Source organism: Thamnophis sirtalis, unplaced genomic scaffold (assembly GCF_051295495.1).
Source record: "Thamnophis sirtalis isolate CommonGarterSnake01/CBP01778 unplaced genomic scaffold, rThaSir2_p1.2 scaffold_2, whole genome shotgun sequence".
In the NCBI taxonomy this organism is placed as follows: Eukaryota; Metazoa; Chordata; class Lepidosauria; order Squamata; family Natricidae; genus Thamnophis; species Thamnophis sirtalis.
The window spans coordinates 102646696-102662553 of NW_028261382.1; the positions used below are offsets into that span (position 1 = coordinate 102646696).

The window sequence follows — 15858 nt, forward strand, 5'->3', positions numbered from 1 at the left end:
CCAAGTGTGGCTTTACCAAGGCCTCATAAAGTGGTATTAACACTTCAAGTGAACTTGATTCTCTCCCACTGTTAATGCAGCCTAGAACTGTGTTGGCTTTTTTGGCAGCTGCTGCACACAGCTGGATCATATTTAAGTGATTGTCCACTAGGACTCCAAGATTTCTCTCATAGTTGCTGCCATTGAGCCAGATCCCACTCAAATTATACCTGTACGTTTGGTTCTTCTTGCCTAAATGTTGAGGCTTAATTTTTTCAACTTTGAATTTCATTTTGTTAGATAGGGCCCAATGTTGAAGTTCGTCAAAATCCTTCTGTATCTTTAGCCTGTCTTCTGGAGTATTGGCTATTCCTGCTAGCTTGGTGTCATCTGCAAATTTGATGAGTTCCCCATCAATTCCCTCATCCAAACCATTGATGAAGATGTTGAAGAGTACTGAGCCTAAGAAAGTGGCTTTGGGTACCCATCTTCATGCTTCTCACCACTTAGATGCAGTTCCATTGGAGAGACACAATGTCTGAGAATTAAAACATTTGCTGAAAGATTGGAATAGTCTAGAAGGGAGCATCTCCTGATTTGGAGACAGACTCAACCGGTGTAGCACCAGATGGTTATCAAAGTGACTCAGGAGGAAAATGGAGGATTTGCCAACAAGTTACAAATCCATCTGATGCTGAGACTGCCTGCCTCAAATATTTCTAGTTTACCAAGAAGTAGGTTGTGGTCTACTTTGTCAAATGCCCTGTTGAAGTTCAAGTATACTATGCCCACAGCATTTTGCTGGTCTACTAATGTAGTCACTGTGTCAAAGAATGAAATAGGATTGATTTGGCATGATCTGTTTTTAACAAACCCTTGCTGGCTGCTTTTTATAGCTTTATTTGTTTCTAGATGTTCACAGATGTGTTTTTTGATTATTTTTTCCAATATCTTCCCATGTATTAATGTTAGACAGATTGGTTTATAGTTTCCTGGGTCTTCCCCCCACTTTTTATTTTTATTTTTCAACAACAGATCTCTAATATCCACGCCACCTATAGCACCTTCTACTATCTCAATCCCGCCTACCTCTCCTTCTTCTTTTCCAGTCAAAGCTGAAGACACCGCTCGTGACTCTGTCACTGATTCTTTATGTCCAGTCTCCTCAGTCTTCCCTCTGAGATGTTATTTGGAAAATGTTTCTGCTTTTTCAATTGAATCTATTCTATCTCTTTGTCCTTGCCATACAAACATTAAACCTTCTGGTATCAACCATCTGTAATTAACACCTTTTTTTGAGTAGGGTTTTAGTCAAAAATTGATATTCTCTTCTCGATTCTCTCACCCTTCTTGCTATTTGCTTCAAAACTACAATCTCCTTGCCTTTGTACTCCAGTTTTCTATCTCTTGCTTTCTGAAGTATTTGCATCCTAATTGCTTTCTTGGTAAATCTTACATGAACTTCCCTTGGCAGGTCATTTATTGCTGCATATCTTGTATAAACTCAAAATGCTTCATCTATAGCATCGACCATCTTCTCTTGGGTTAACTCGAGGACATTTGTCAAAATTTCTATCATTGTTTGTAACAGGTTTTCACCTTTTCCTTCTTCTATGTTTTGGAATCTTAGAAAAAATTCTGACCTTTCTGTCTCCCAATTCAGTATTCCAATATTATCTTTTTTGACCACACTCAGTCTATTCTCACTCTCCCCAATTTTCTTCTCTCTTTGGTCACCTTTTTCTTCAATTTTTTGTAGTCTGTCTTCATATTTCATCACCATTTGTTGAATACTATCAATTTTTTCATCAGTTTTAACTGCTTTTTGTCCCATGTTCTCCGTTCATTGTTCCCGTTCATTGTTCTATTGTCTCAATTCTTTTTTCCATGTTTTCTGTTCTCTTTTCGATGGTATCTGTTTTTACTTGCAAATTCTGAATTCCTTGCAAATTCCTTCCTTCCTTCCTTCCTTCCTCATCTCTAAGGTAACTGCCTTCTCTCCCTTTTCTTTTTCCTGTTGTAACATTGTCTGTATTGATCTTTGTCTTCCTGCTGTCCTCTTGTTGTTGTTGCAGAACCGGTGGTTATTATTCTTTTACTCATCTTCAAATTTTTCTATATTGTAATCCACTTGGTATAAAAGTCAGTTGTAATCCAGAGTGACCGTAAGGTGATCAAAGTTTTTAAAAAAGAGGGAAAAAAAAGAAAAAGAAAACAAAAAGGCAGAGGAAAAAGGAAAGAAAATTATGTGGAAAAAAATCCAAGAGTAAAACAAGAAAGCAAAACAGAGACAGTAGGAAAATCTACTGTCAAAAATGTGAAAAGGAAAAAGAAAAAACAAAAACCCATAAAAGACAATAAAAATCTTCAATCTTTTCTATGCCATAATCCAATTGGAAAAAAAACCCAAAATTGAAAACAACCAGATACGGAACCCAGATTCACAGCAAAAAGAAAAAGGAATAGTTTCATGGCTTCTTGTAAAGTTAAAGCTCTCTAAACAAAAGAAAAATAAATTCAAAACTTTTATAAGATATAATGTATAACGTTAAGAACATACTACAATGATATCTTGTTGTTGATAAATAATTTTAATAAGGGAATAATTGAAAATTGGTATATATATGTAGCGACTATTTAGAATATTTTGTTGAAAAATGAAGGAATAAGATTTCTGTTTGAATGTATGATGTACAAGGATAATAATAATGAACATAAGCATACCTGATAGTCGATTGGTGGAATTATGCATAATTGAAAACAGTGATATACAAATATAAATGGTTGGTAAAAATTTTTTTTTTCTATTAAATGGGATTATATAAAGGTATGCTGTTATCAAATAGATAATCAAGAATGTAAGGGAATCATGATTTACTGGAAAAAAATAATACTAATTGTAACTGAACATATACTGTACAATGAAAGTGAGGTATTTAGTTATACTAGATGAAAAATCTGAGATGGTAAATATTATTCGAGAATATGGATGCAAAAACACATGTAACCAAACGACGTGCTCTATGTGATGATGTTTTTTTTTATTGTTGTGTGTATGTGTTGTCGATGTAGAAAAGATGTGGAGACTCTGGAAAGAGTGCAGAGAGGAGCAACAAAGAGGATTAGGGGGCTGGAGGCTAAAATATATGAAGAACAGTTGCAGGAACTGTGTATGTCTAGTTTGATGAAAAGAAGGACCAGGGGAGACATGATAGCAGTCTTCCAATTTCTCAGGGGTTGCCACAAAGAAGAGGGAGTCAAACTATTCTCCAAAGCACCTGAGAGTACAACAAGAAATAATGGATGGAAACTAATCTAGGAGAGAACCAACCTAGAACTAAGGAGAAATCTATTGACAGTTGGAACAATTAATCAATGGGATGACTTCCCTTCAGAAGTTGTAGGTGCTGTATTGTTGGAAGTTTTTAAGAAGAGATTGGATAACCATTTATCTGAAATATTTCAGGGCCTCCTCCTTGACCAGGGGGTTGGACTAGAAGACCTCCAAGATTCCCTTCCAGCTTTGTTATTTTATTATTGTGAAACAGCTGACGATCCCTCCAAAGGTTAAATGTAAAGATAGTTAAATTCCTTCTTCCCCCTCAAGTTTGATGGAGCTTAAGACAAAAGCTATATCTATTAAATCAAGGCAAATATTTTGGACAGCAATTTTATTTACAACTACCTATACCTGGCCAAGCGCTGCTGTGGCCTCAGTCTGGTTAAATGGAAAAGAAAGAAAAGAGAAAGCACAAGTTTCTAATATGTTTAATTTCAGGTTTCAGGTTTCAGGTTTCGTTTTATTTATATGCCGCCCTATTCCCAGCGGGACTCAGGGCGGCTCACAAACCCAAGAGGGGAAGGGAAACACAAGAACTACAAATACAAGCATTTAAAATAACCAACAAACATACAATCGAGAGGGGAAGGGAACTCATCAACCCCAGGCCTGCAGACACAGCTAGATTTTAACGGCTTTTCGGAAGGCCTGGAGAGAGGTGAGGGTCCGAATCTCGGCGGGGAGTTCGTTCCAAAGGGCCGGCGCTGCCACAGAGAAGGCCCTCCCCCGGGTAGTAGCCAGGTGGCATTGGCTGGTAGACGGAACCCGGAGGAGGCCGACCCTGTGCGATCTAACGGGTCTTTGGGAGGTAATTGGCAGCAGGCGGTCTCTCAAGTACCCACAATTTCACAATGCTTGTGGGTATACAATATCTTTGTTGTTCCATTGTCTGTGCAGATATAGAAATTGCCTGGTTTGCTGACTCTAGAACACGCAACATATAATTGTCCATGTGAGAAACAATTTTCAATTGCTGGAAAGACGTTGGACCGGGCACATTTACCAACAGCAGGCGAAGAAAGAAACATTCCCAGGGTGGTTCGCTCTGGGCAGGGTCATGCCGTTGCCATCAGCGGCAAGGTTCGTGAGGGTCTTGTCCACCTGGCAGGCCCTGCCACTCGCTGTACCAGGCATGGCTCCCCCGGCAGAGGCGGCCCCCGCATGGAAGCGAGCCACGTTGGTATATAGAAACACGTGCATATTCGAATGCAATGTTGTGTCAAAATTTCAAAGCAATCAGTGAAGAACTTTCGTAGATTTAAGATTTTGAACAAACAAACATTTACATTTTTATTTATATAGATTATCCCTGTGCCCCAAATGAGGTTGAAAGGCACAGAAGTTTCTGATCTCTCCATCAACTAAGATTCTATTATATCCCCCCGAGATACACTGGTTGTGGATATTTTGATGCTTCAAGTTGAGTGATACAGCTAAAAACCTCGGCTTAAGGTTAGTCTTGGTGCACTTCCAAACACAATAAAGCTTAAGAGAGAAGTTTACCTGTTTTTGCTCATGCAATGCAAACACAGCACACTGTGCAAAATTATTGTACTATGCATAGTGTTCCTGTCAGTGAACCTACAGGAATAAAGGAAGAACAGAGAGGTGGCATTCATTCAATTGTTTCCTGGTTTAAATAATATCACAGTTGCAATACAACCATGATTGTCTTTCTGATAGAATCATTTGCCAGTAACCCACTAGATATTTTTAATTTTTGTAAGGTGGAGACATCAGATAATTCTTCACAAACTGCAAATCCTCCATTCTGCTCCTGACTCATATTGGTCACCATTTGGTGGTACACCAGTTACGTCCATCACCAAACCAGGAGATCCTGGTCAGTCTCACTCATGCCCTCCTGTCCTCCATTCCAGACTATTGCAATATTTCAGCAAATGTTTTAATTCTCAGACCTTGTGTCTCCCCAAGCTCAATGGAACTGCATCTACATGGAGGGAAGTGTGCTGTGGGTACCCAAAGGTTCTGTCTTAGGCCCGGTACTCTTCAACATCTTTAACAATGATTTGGTTGAGGGGATTGATGGGAAACTCATCAAATTTGCAGAGAACACCAAGCTGGCAGGAATAGCTAATACTCCAATACCGAAGATAGGCATAAGATACAGAAGGATCTTGATGGACATCTACAAAAAATGAAATTCAAAGGTGAAAAAACTAAGCCTCAACATTTAAGCAAGAAGAACCAAATGTACAGGTATAATGTGAGTGGGATCTGGCTCAATGGCAGTAACTATGAGAGAAATCTTGGGGTCCTAGTGTAGGCAAGAAAAACGAAATGCACAGGTACAGTATAGGTGGTACCTTGCTCAACAGTAGTAACTGTGAGAGGGATCTTGGAGTCCTAGTGGACAATCACTTAAATATGATCCAGCTGTGTGCAGCAGCTGCCAAAAAAGCCAACACAGTTCTAGGCTGCATTAACAGAGGGATAGAATCAAGATCACGTGAAGAGTTAATACCACTTTATGAGGCCTTGGGAAGGCCACACTTGGAATCCTGCATCCAACTTTTGTCTCCACGGTGCCAAAAAGATGTTGAGACTCTAAAAGGAATACAGGGAAGAGCAACAAGGATGATCAGGAGACTGGAGGCTCAAACATATAAAGAACAATCGCTGGAATTGAGTATGACTAGTTCAATAAAAAGAAGGACTAAGAGTGACATGACAGCAGTGTCCCAATATTTGTGGGGCTGCCCAAAGAAGAGACAGTCAACCAATTCTCCAAAGCATCTGAAGGCAGGACAAGAAGCCATGGATGCAACCAAGCAGAGAAGCAATCTAGAATTAAGAAGGAATTTCCTTAAAAGTTAGAACAAGGAATCAGCAGAATGACCTGCCTCCAGAAGTTGCCCTTTTGTTTCATTTTGAACTTCGCACAGGTTACACAACCTTCTCGAAATCCAGTAAGAGATATCAACTGTCCACGTGCCCAGGTTTTCCACTGGCTGACAAACCATACTCAATGAGTAACCCTTAGTAGTATCACATCTACAGGGTGGGAAGTGAGCAGTGGAGTACTACAAGGTTCCATCTTAAGCCAAGTACTCTTCAATGCCTTCGTAAATGATTTAGATGAGGGAATAGAAGGGAACTCATCAAATTTGCACATCACACCAAGCTGGCAGGAACAGCCAACACTCCAGAAGAAAACCTGGACAACAATATGAAATTTAAGGTGGAGAAAAGCAAGGTTTTTGCACCTACGCAGGAAAAGAAAATATCAAAGGTAGATGTACAAACTAGGTGAAACTTGGCTCAAAAGCAATACCTGTGAGAGGGAACTGTGACCCACTGCTCGCCTTCAAGCTGAGCTTGGTATTTCCTCCAGAGGGCCAGGAGGGGCCAATTTCGCCCTCCCCAGGCTCCAGGAAACCCTCCGGAGCCTGGGGAGAGCAAAAAACAGGGCCAATTGGCCTACTGAAAGTTCATTTCTGAACTTTTCCCCCCACCCCAGACTCCAGAGGCTTTCCTGAAGGCTGTGGAGGGTGAAAACGGCCTCCGCAGGCCCTCCAGAAGGCCGAATATGAGATGGCCAGCGTGCCCATGTGTGCTGGTGCTGACGGTTAATGTCCCGGCAGATATGGCTCCCCCTGCCATAGGGTCACCACCCCTGAATTGGAGCAAATTCTTTAACTCTCAGACTTTCTCTACTACAGAGGTTAATTGATCTTAAACGAGGAAATTCAACTATTGATTCAAGGCAAAGTCTGCACAGGTTAGACAGCAATCCTTGAAAGTTACCTTTGTGCTCAAAATGGAGGATGAGTCACACAGAATTGTATGTTCTCTGCCCCAATTAAAATTCTGTTCTGAGAAGGAGAGAAGAAAGGAGGGAAGGAAGGAGGGAAGGAAGGAGAAAAGAAAGGAGGGAAGGAAGGAGGGAATGTAAGAGAGAAGGAAGGGGGGAAGGAAGGAGGAAAGGAAGGGGGAAAGGAAGGAGAGAAGGAGAAAAGAAAGGAGGGAAGGAAGAAGGGAAGGAGAGAAGGAGGGAGGGAAGGAAGGGGAGTAGGAGAGATGAAACGAGGGAAGGAAAGAGGGAGGGAGGGAAGAAGAAGTAGGACCGTTGTAAGATAAGATGGATCTGATTAGTAAATATCACACAAATCTTATCCTTTCCCCTTATCCAGAACCTCAAGTCTTATGGCCTTCATTATAAGCTCTCTAACAAATATTGGGGAAAGAGGTATAGTACTAAAGAACAGATGTGATAAAAGGAAGCAAAACAATAGAAATTTCTCTGATGATTCTTAATCTAAAATAAAATAAAATAAAATAAAATAAAATTCTGTTCTGTTTTGTTTTCCCACATGGGGATAATATAAAGATATACTGTTATTAAACAGATAATCAAGAATGTAAGGGAACTATGATTTATTGGGAAAAAAATAATACTTTGTAATTGAATGTATACTGTACAATGAAAGGGAGGTATTTAGTTATATTAGATGAAAAATCTGTGATGGTAAATGTTATTCGAGAATAGGGATGTTAAAACACCTGTAACCAAACGACATGCTGGATGTGATGATGCTTTTTTGTGTGTGTATATTTTTTCTGTTTTTTTTTTTTGCTGTCTGTATGTATTGTTTGTGTAATAAAAATAAAAATTTAGTTAAAAAAAATTCTGTTCTATCCCCCACCTCACTGTTTGTCCCCCTGCCCTCTCCCTAGGCATATTTTGATGCTTCTGGTTGACAGGTTGAGCTAATAACCCTTGGCTAAAAAGTCTTGGTGTACCTCCAAATACAGCAGGGCTTAAGAGAGATGTGTACCTGTCTTTGCTTATGAAAGGCAAACATTACACACCGTATAAAATTATTGTGTCATCCCTATTAGCTGTGAAGAGGGACGTGGCATTTACTCACTTGGTTCCTGGTTTAAAAAAATGTTCACAGTTGCGACACAACTAATATTTGTATTCCAGTTAGTACCTTTTCATGTTAAACGGCTGGGTATTTTAATTTTTTGTTTTGGTTAATGTTAAATCCATGATGCTCCTTCTGGCCTCCAGGCAGGAGACCACTCTTTCTGGACCCATAAACTGCTGTTCAGCCTCCCTCCATTTTCATCTTGGAAGGAAGACTGCACGATGCATTGAGTTTTGTAGAATCGAAAACCAGGACATTGCAACAAAAAGGCTTTGTCTGAAGGAAAGCAGAGTGGGATGTTGTGTTATAGATAAATGCTGCAAATACCAAGACAGGGGTGTCAAACTCAATTTCATTGAGGGCCACAGCAGGGTTGTGTCTGACCTCTGGGGCTGGGGGGGGGGCGTGCTGTATGAAATTGCTGACAACTACAGGAGCAACAAAATATGTTTATGATATAAAACCTACTTCATGCAGTTTATGCTCATATTGACCCACTGTTTTCCTAGTGAATTTGCACTGCTTGGGGTTAGGAAAAAAACCCCGTTTTCTCTGGCTTCTCCATATTTCCAATATTCTTGATTCTCTAGATGAAGTTCTTGATATTTCAGGCCAAATTACAGTTGAATCTGATCTAAAAACTTTGTAGAACCACAGGAGGAAATTCAGAAGCCTAGATTTGTTCAGTGGTAACGGAACCCAGTCCTGAGAAACTTCCTTAGTTTTCTTCTGAGTAAAGCCACTTGATTCCACCCACCCTGGAACACACCCTGGTTCTCCCTTTGCATCTGCTTTCCATCCTGGTCTGGAACATTCTCCTTTTCCCCTGGTTCTCTGGGGTTTCTCACAGCCCTAAGGAGTCTCTTATCCCCTGTCGAAGGATTTTCTGGGGGCCTTGATTGACCTTCTCGCTTCCTCTTTGTGAGAACAGACCTCCCCTTCCTCCTCGAGTCAGTAGCCGAGCTGGCAGTTGAGTTCCCCAGACTTATGATACTGGGGGGGTTCAACTTGCCTTCGTTCGGTGAACACTCTGATGGAGCACAGGAGTTCATGGCTTCCATGACAGCCATGGGCTTGACCCAAGTAATCCAGGGTCCGACTCACTCAGCGGGTCACACACTCGACCTCGTATTTCTCTCGGAGCAGTGGAGTTGTGATCTTGGTTTGAGGGGTAGTGAGATCTTGCCCCTGTCATGGTCAGACCACTTCCTACTGAGGCTTGACTTTCGGAGACCAATCCCCCGCTGTAGGGAGGAGGAACCATTTAGGTGGTTCCACTCCAGGCGCCTTATGGATCCTCAGGGTTTCCAGACGGCGCTTGGTGTTATGCCTGATACTCTCGCCCGCAGTCCGGTGGAGACCTTAGTTGCTACTTGGAACTCGGTAGCGTCTGAGGCTCTCCACCGGATTGCGCCTTTACGGCCGGTCCGCGGCAGTGGATCCAGGAGGGCCCCTTGGTTTATTGAGGGCCTCCGGGAGATGAAGCGCCAAAAGAGACACCTAGAGCACCGCTGGAGGGCCAGTAAATCTGAGTCAGACCGAGCACTTTTGAAAACCTGCATCGGAGCATATCTATCGGCAATACGGACAGCTAAGAACAACCACATTGCCGCTCTCATAGCGTCCGCTGAGTCACGCCCTGCCACCTTGTTTAGGGTGACCCGCTCCCTCCTAAATACGAGGGTTGCAGATAACCCTTTACAAGGTAGAGCAGAGGAATATGTCCAGTTTCTTGTGGACAAAGTTGCTCGGCTTCGGATGGACCTGGACTCCAATTGCGCAGAGCCAGCCAAGGTACCGGGGAAGGTCTTGAACGACATCTCTGGACTGACTTTCAACCTGTTGCTCCTGATGAAGTGGACAAGGCCATGGGAGTTGTGAGTGCTGCCACATGTGTACTGGACCCGTGGCCCTCCTGGCTGGTCGCGAACAGCAAGGAGGCGACGCGGAGCTGGATCCAGGCGATGGTGAATGCTTCTCTTCGGGAGGGCTTCTTCCCACTGGCATTGAAGATAGCGGTGGTGAGACCCCTCCTGAAGAAGCCATCGCTGGACCCAGCTAGTTTGAACAACTACCGTCCAGTCTCCAACCTCCCCTTTATTGGGAAGGTTGTTGAGAAAGTGGTAGCCTCTCAACTCCGACGGTTCTTGGATGAATCCGATTATCTGGACGCCTTTCAGTCTGGATTCAGGCCTGGCTACGGCACGGAAACCGCTTTGGTCGCACTGACCGATGATCTCTGGAGAGCCAGGGATGGAGGTCATTCCTCCATCCTAGTGCTCCTTGACCTCTCAGCGGCCTTCGATACCATCGACCATGGTATCCTTCTGCGACGGTTACGAGAGGTGGGAGTGGGCGGCACGGTTTTTCGGTGGTTCTCCTCCTACCTCTCGGACAGGTCGCAGTCGGTGTTAGTTGGGGAGGAGAGGTCAACCCCTAGGCCCCTGAAATATGGGGTCCCTCAGGGTTTGGTCCTATCCCCCCTTATGTTCAATATCTACATGAAGCCACTGGGTGAGATCATTCGACGGCACGGGATAAAATACCATCAATACACGGACGATACTCAGTTGTATCTGTCCGTCCCGTGCCAACTCAGTGAAGCAGTTGACATGATGTGCCAGTGCCTGGAGGCTGTCAGGGTCTGGATGGGGGTTAACAAGCTTGTTCTCAATCCAGACAAGACCGAGTGGCTGTTGTGTTTGCCTCCCAAGAATTTGGCCAGTACTCCATCGCTCAGGCTGGGGGGTTGAAAATTTATGCCCCTCAGACAGGGCACGCAACTTGGGAGTCCTCCTGGACCCACAGCTGACTTTAGAACATCATTTGTCGGCTTTGAACAGGGGGGCATTTGCCCAGGTTCGCCTGGTGCACCAGTTGCGTCCCTACCTGAACCGGGAGGCACTCGCAACAGTCACTCACGCCCTCGTGACCTCAAGACTGGACTACTGCAATGCGCTCTACATGGGGCAGCCCTTGAAGAGTATTCGGAGACTCCAACTCGTCCAGAATGCAGCCGCGCGAGCGATTGTGGGTGCACCTCGGTACACCCACGTTACAGCTATCCTCCGCGAGCTGCACTGGCTACCGATCGGTCTCCGGATACGCTTCAAAGTGCTAGTCGTAACTTATAAAGCCCTTCATGGTATTGGACCTGGGTACTTGAGAGACCGCCTGCTGCCAATTTCCTCCCAAAGACCCGTTAGATCACACAGGGTCGGCCTCCTCCGGGTTCCCTCTACCAGCCAATGCCACCTGGCTACTACCCGGGGGAGGGCCTTCTCTGTGGCAGCTCCGGCCCTTTGGAACGAACTCCCCGTGGAGATTCGGACCCTCACCTCTCTCCAGGTCTTCCGGAAAGCCGTCAAAACCTGGCTGTGCCGGCAGGCCTGGGGTTGATGAGTTCCCTTCCCCTCTCGACTTGTATGGCTGTATGACTCTTGTGTATTTTAATTACGTGTATTGTGTTTTATGTCCCCCTTTTCCCCCTTTGAGTTGTCCGCTGCCCTGAGTCCCTCCCGGAGAAGGGCGGCATACAAATAAACTAAATCTTAATCTTAATCTTTCATGTTAGAGAAAAACAATTTCCTGGTTAAGATTCTAACAATCAGTTTATAATTTTTTGATGAGGATGTTTCAGCAGACTCTTGACCTGTGGCTGAAAATTAATCAGAACCAAGGTTGAGCCACTCTATGGCACAATAGAAGCCAGGTTTGATCTGCGAAGATCTTCTTTATGAACACCTATCAAGGACAAAAGGGTTTTGGAGGTTGGAGGAATTTCTGGCTTTAAAATCATCCATAAGAAGATCTTTTCTTTGCAGGAATTGTTGACCTAGGACTCAAGGCATCCCTTGGAATCTTCTGTCCTGCTGTTTCTGCTGGTAGTTTTGTACCAGAATCCCTACTGCCGTGTCTGACCAGCCCTCTATCTGTCTTCCTTGTCTGCCCTGAGTTTTGGATCTTGTGAATCCTTCAGTCCACAGGCTAATTTTAGAGAGAACCACTCATGCTCAGATCTACTCAAAGGAGGCCTTGTTTCTTGAGTGAAGGCAGAGCCACAGTCGCAGCCTGAGAGTTTAGAAATTCAAAGAAGTTGCCTACTTGGTTAACTGACGTACAAATAAAAAAGAATAGGAACACGCTGAACTTTGCAGAGAGACAGTTTGTTAATTTTTTCATTAAGTATGGATTGTATAATCTTGTCTAAATACAGGAAGAGATGCCACTTGTCCAGGTGCCCAGATTTTGCACACGGAATGATATTTCTTTCCTGGTTGGTTCCTCACCTGATCTTTTTTGGGCTCGGGGGCAAAAAGGCCACACCCCCTGACCTTTCCTTTTCTCCTGAATCTCCCCTTTCTTCTCTCTTAATCCCAGAGATCCACCCCCCACCCCCGCCCCATCTCCGAGGGGTATAAATAAGTGTCTGCTTCCATCCTGGGCTACACTTTGAAGGCTGAAGAGAAGATCTCAAGATGAAAACTCTGCTGCTGACCTTGGTGGTGGTGACCGTCGTGTGCCTGGACTTTGGTAAGGTCACCAAACTTTGATCTTGGATGATAATCAAACCCAAAACAAGGGGAGAGGTAGGGTAGTTGTGGTCCATCCTGTTGTTGGGACTTTCTCACCCTTTTGCCCTGCATAAGGAAGGTCCATGGGAGCCTTCAGTGGGGAAATGGAATTCCAGGGTAGACTTCCTCTGAAAGTAGAGGCTCCTTTGCGTAGTGAGTTCTGCCATGGGATTCCTCCAGGGAAGGAGATGAAAAATGTTTCTGCTCACCTCCCTCTGGCTTTGCCGTCCTTCAGTATTTTGGACGGTGCGGCCAAAGGGGACCAGAGATGCCTCCTTCAAGTCAAGCCTGGGCAGTCCTCAACGTCAACCAGAGATTGGTTGTTGTTGCTGAGATTCCTGGGACCCACCAATCTATCAAACACCCTTGGGAGTCTCCCATCCTAGGATTTACCCACCCCAACCCTGCTTAGCTTCCACACGTAGACCAGCCATTTAGATATCCATTTAATAGCGTCTTTCAGAAGAGATTAGGTTTTTTTTTTAATCCCAGTTTTTATCCCAGCTACTGTGGTGCAGGGTTAAAATGCAGCATTGCAGGGTAATTCTGCTTATTGCTGGCTGCCTGCAGTTCTCCAAGAGCCGAGGTGGCGCAGTGGTTAGAGTGCAGTACTGCAGGCCACTACAGCTGACTGTTATCTGCAGTTCAGCGGTTCTAATCTCACCTGCTCAAGGTTGACTCAGCCTTTTCCATCCTTCCGAGGTGGGTAAAATGAGGACCCAGATTGTTGGGGGGGAGAGGCTGACTCTGTAAACTGCTTAGAGGGGGTCGTAAAGGACTGTGAAGCGGAATAAAAGTCTAAGTAATATGGCTATCTAGTTTTGTAATGAGGGAGAAACCTAATACTCCTTCCTCCTATTTCCCCCACAGCAACAACGCTGTGAAGGTTGGATGGGCAGAGAGATGATTAAGTCCAAAGACACTAACTTGTCTTTTATGGCCAAAGTTTGACTAGGAGTCACCACCTCCGGGTGATTGGCCCAGAGTCACGCCGATGTCTTTGATGCCTAAGGTGGGAATAGAAATCAGGTTTCCTATTTCTAGACCATTTGATCTTTCTAGGGAAATTTTCACACATGAAAAGGTCTATCATCTCATAGATAATGTTAGAAGACACCCCCCCCCCCAAAAATAAAATAAACCTCATCTACAATTTCTATGTTTTTTTTCCTTTCATCCAGGAAACTCCCTGACGTGTTGCACGGACGCCTTGTGTGTGGGTAGGGTGACCTGTAAAGGAACCGACACTCAATGCTACATATCGTATCAAGAAGGGCTATTCGGTGGCCGTAAGTGCAGTTATTATTCCTTCTCCCAATTTGTTTGTGTCTGTGTGTGTGTGTGTGTGTGGGATGCAAACCAGAGCTCCCAAAGGCAGCTGAGCGTTGCAGACCACGGAGGACCTGTCTGTGTCCTGTCTGGTCCTTCTGAGGTCTGTTGCCGGACAGCCTAAGGAGTGCATGGAAAGAAGGGCTACGAATGGGGGGCACCATCCCTTCCAGGAACAGCTGAGCTACAGAGGGGAAGCTTTCTTCAGAGAAAGGGGAGGGAAGAATGCTGGGAAAGTTGACAGTCTCCTCTGTAACTGGCTGAGTTTAGAGTTTTCACATTAAATATCCAAGAGGGATGGAATTGCCCCTAAGTCCCTGATGGCCAACCTGTGGCTGATATGGAGGCATATCAACAGGCACATGAGCCTTTTCCCTAGCTCGGCTCCAGCAAGCATTTGTGCGCTGGCCAGTTGATTTGTGCCTGCCCCCCCCCCCCCATGCTGCCCTTCCCTTCCCTTCGCAGGAGTCTCCATGTGATGCCAGGTAAGTATAGGGCTCACACGGAGGCTCTGGGAGGGCATTTTCAGCCTCCAGAGGGCCTCCAGAGGGGAAGGAGGAGGAGGAGGCGATTTCTGCCCTCCCCAGGCTCCAGGAAAGCCTCTGGAGCCTGGGGAGGGTGAGAAACGGACCAACCGGGCCCACTGGAAGTCAGTAAATGGGCCATTTCCAACCTCTGAAGGGCCTCCGAGGAGTGGGGAGGTTTTTCTCGCCCTCCTCAGGCTCCAAAAAGGGTGTGCACGTATGCGCGGGGGAGCAGGTGGCGTTCATGTGCACATGCATAGAGGACATGGCACAGGGGTGATGAAATTAGTGGTGTGGGGACGGGTGCGTGCTTTTGGCACCCAAGGAGAAAAAGGTTTGCCATCACTGGTCTAAGGAATAGAAGGAAAAGGGGGGCTTGGACTGGGGATCCCCATCTCCCTCTGCAACAGCCCAGATTGTAGGGAGAAAGCTTCTTTAGAGAAAGGGGGAGGGAAATGCAAGAAAGGTGGACTTGCCCCTGAGTCATGTCAAAACACGGGACTTCCCCAGAAACCTCCTCTTGATTCCTTTGCTCCCAAGTATTAAGTAGAGGAGGTAGGAGGTCTGTCTTCCTACTGGGAGGGAATCCATGAATGTCTTAAAAGTTTCTCCAGCCACAGCCACAGATCTGTCCCGTGGCATTTTCTTAAAATAATCATTCTGCTTTGTCTTTCCTTCACAGAAAATTGTCCCATTCGGGGATGTATTACTAATTGTACTACGGAGCAGGCGAGAGTTATTCGATGTTGCTCGACTGACAGGTGCAACCGACTTACTATAACGATTGCCTAAATTCCTTGAGTTTGGCTGTCATCCATCATGGACCTTCCTTGAAAATTTATGCTTGGCTTTTTCCACCAGATGGTCCATAATCCCCATCCCACCTGCTTTCTTTGACACCCCACCCTCTCTCCTCTTTCTCTTGTTCTGCAAGTTTCCTTCTGCTAGTTCTGTACTTTGAGAATCAAATAAACCTTAGCATTCAATTCAAGTGTTTTGATTTTTTTGGGGGGGGAAACATCCTGTTCACAAAACCCACCAGTAGAGAGTCTTCCTCCAGGATCCCACAGGCAGTGATGCTGGGATGAGCAGGATTAGGTCCAATCGCTGTTGAATCATGGCTTCGATTGATTTAAGGGGTAATAACCTTACATCCAGACAGGTCAAGAAAGAGGAGAAACTATCAGCTGAGTCCTTTCTCAGTGAGATCTCAGAGG

At 44.7% G+C, this 15858-nt stretch overlaps 1 long non-coding RNA gene across 1 annotated transcript; it reads left to right on the top strand.

Moving 5' to 3' along the window:
* The first annotated feature begins 12642 nt into the window (after positions 1-12642).
* On the top strand, positions 12643-15627 carry LOC148049059 (uncharacterized). The gene is made up of 3 exons (XR_015695586.1): positions 12643-12747; positions 13970-14077; positions 15324-15627. It is a non-coding gene; the product is annotated as an uncharacterized LOC148049059 (long non-coding RNA).
* The last annotated feature ends 231 nt before the right edge of the window (positions 15628-15858 follow it).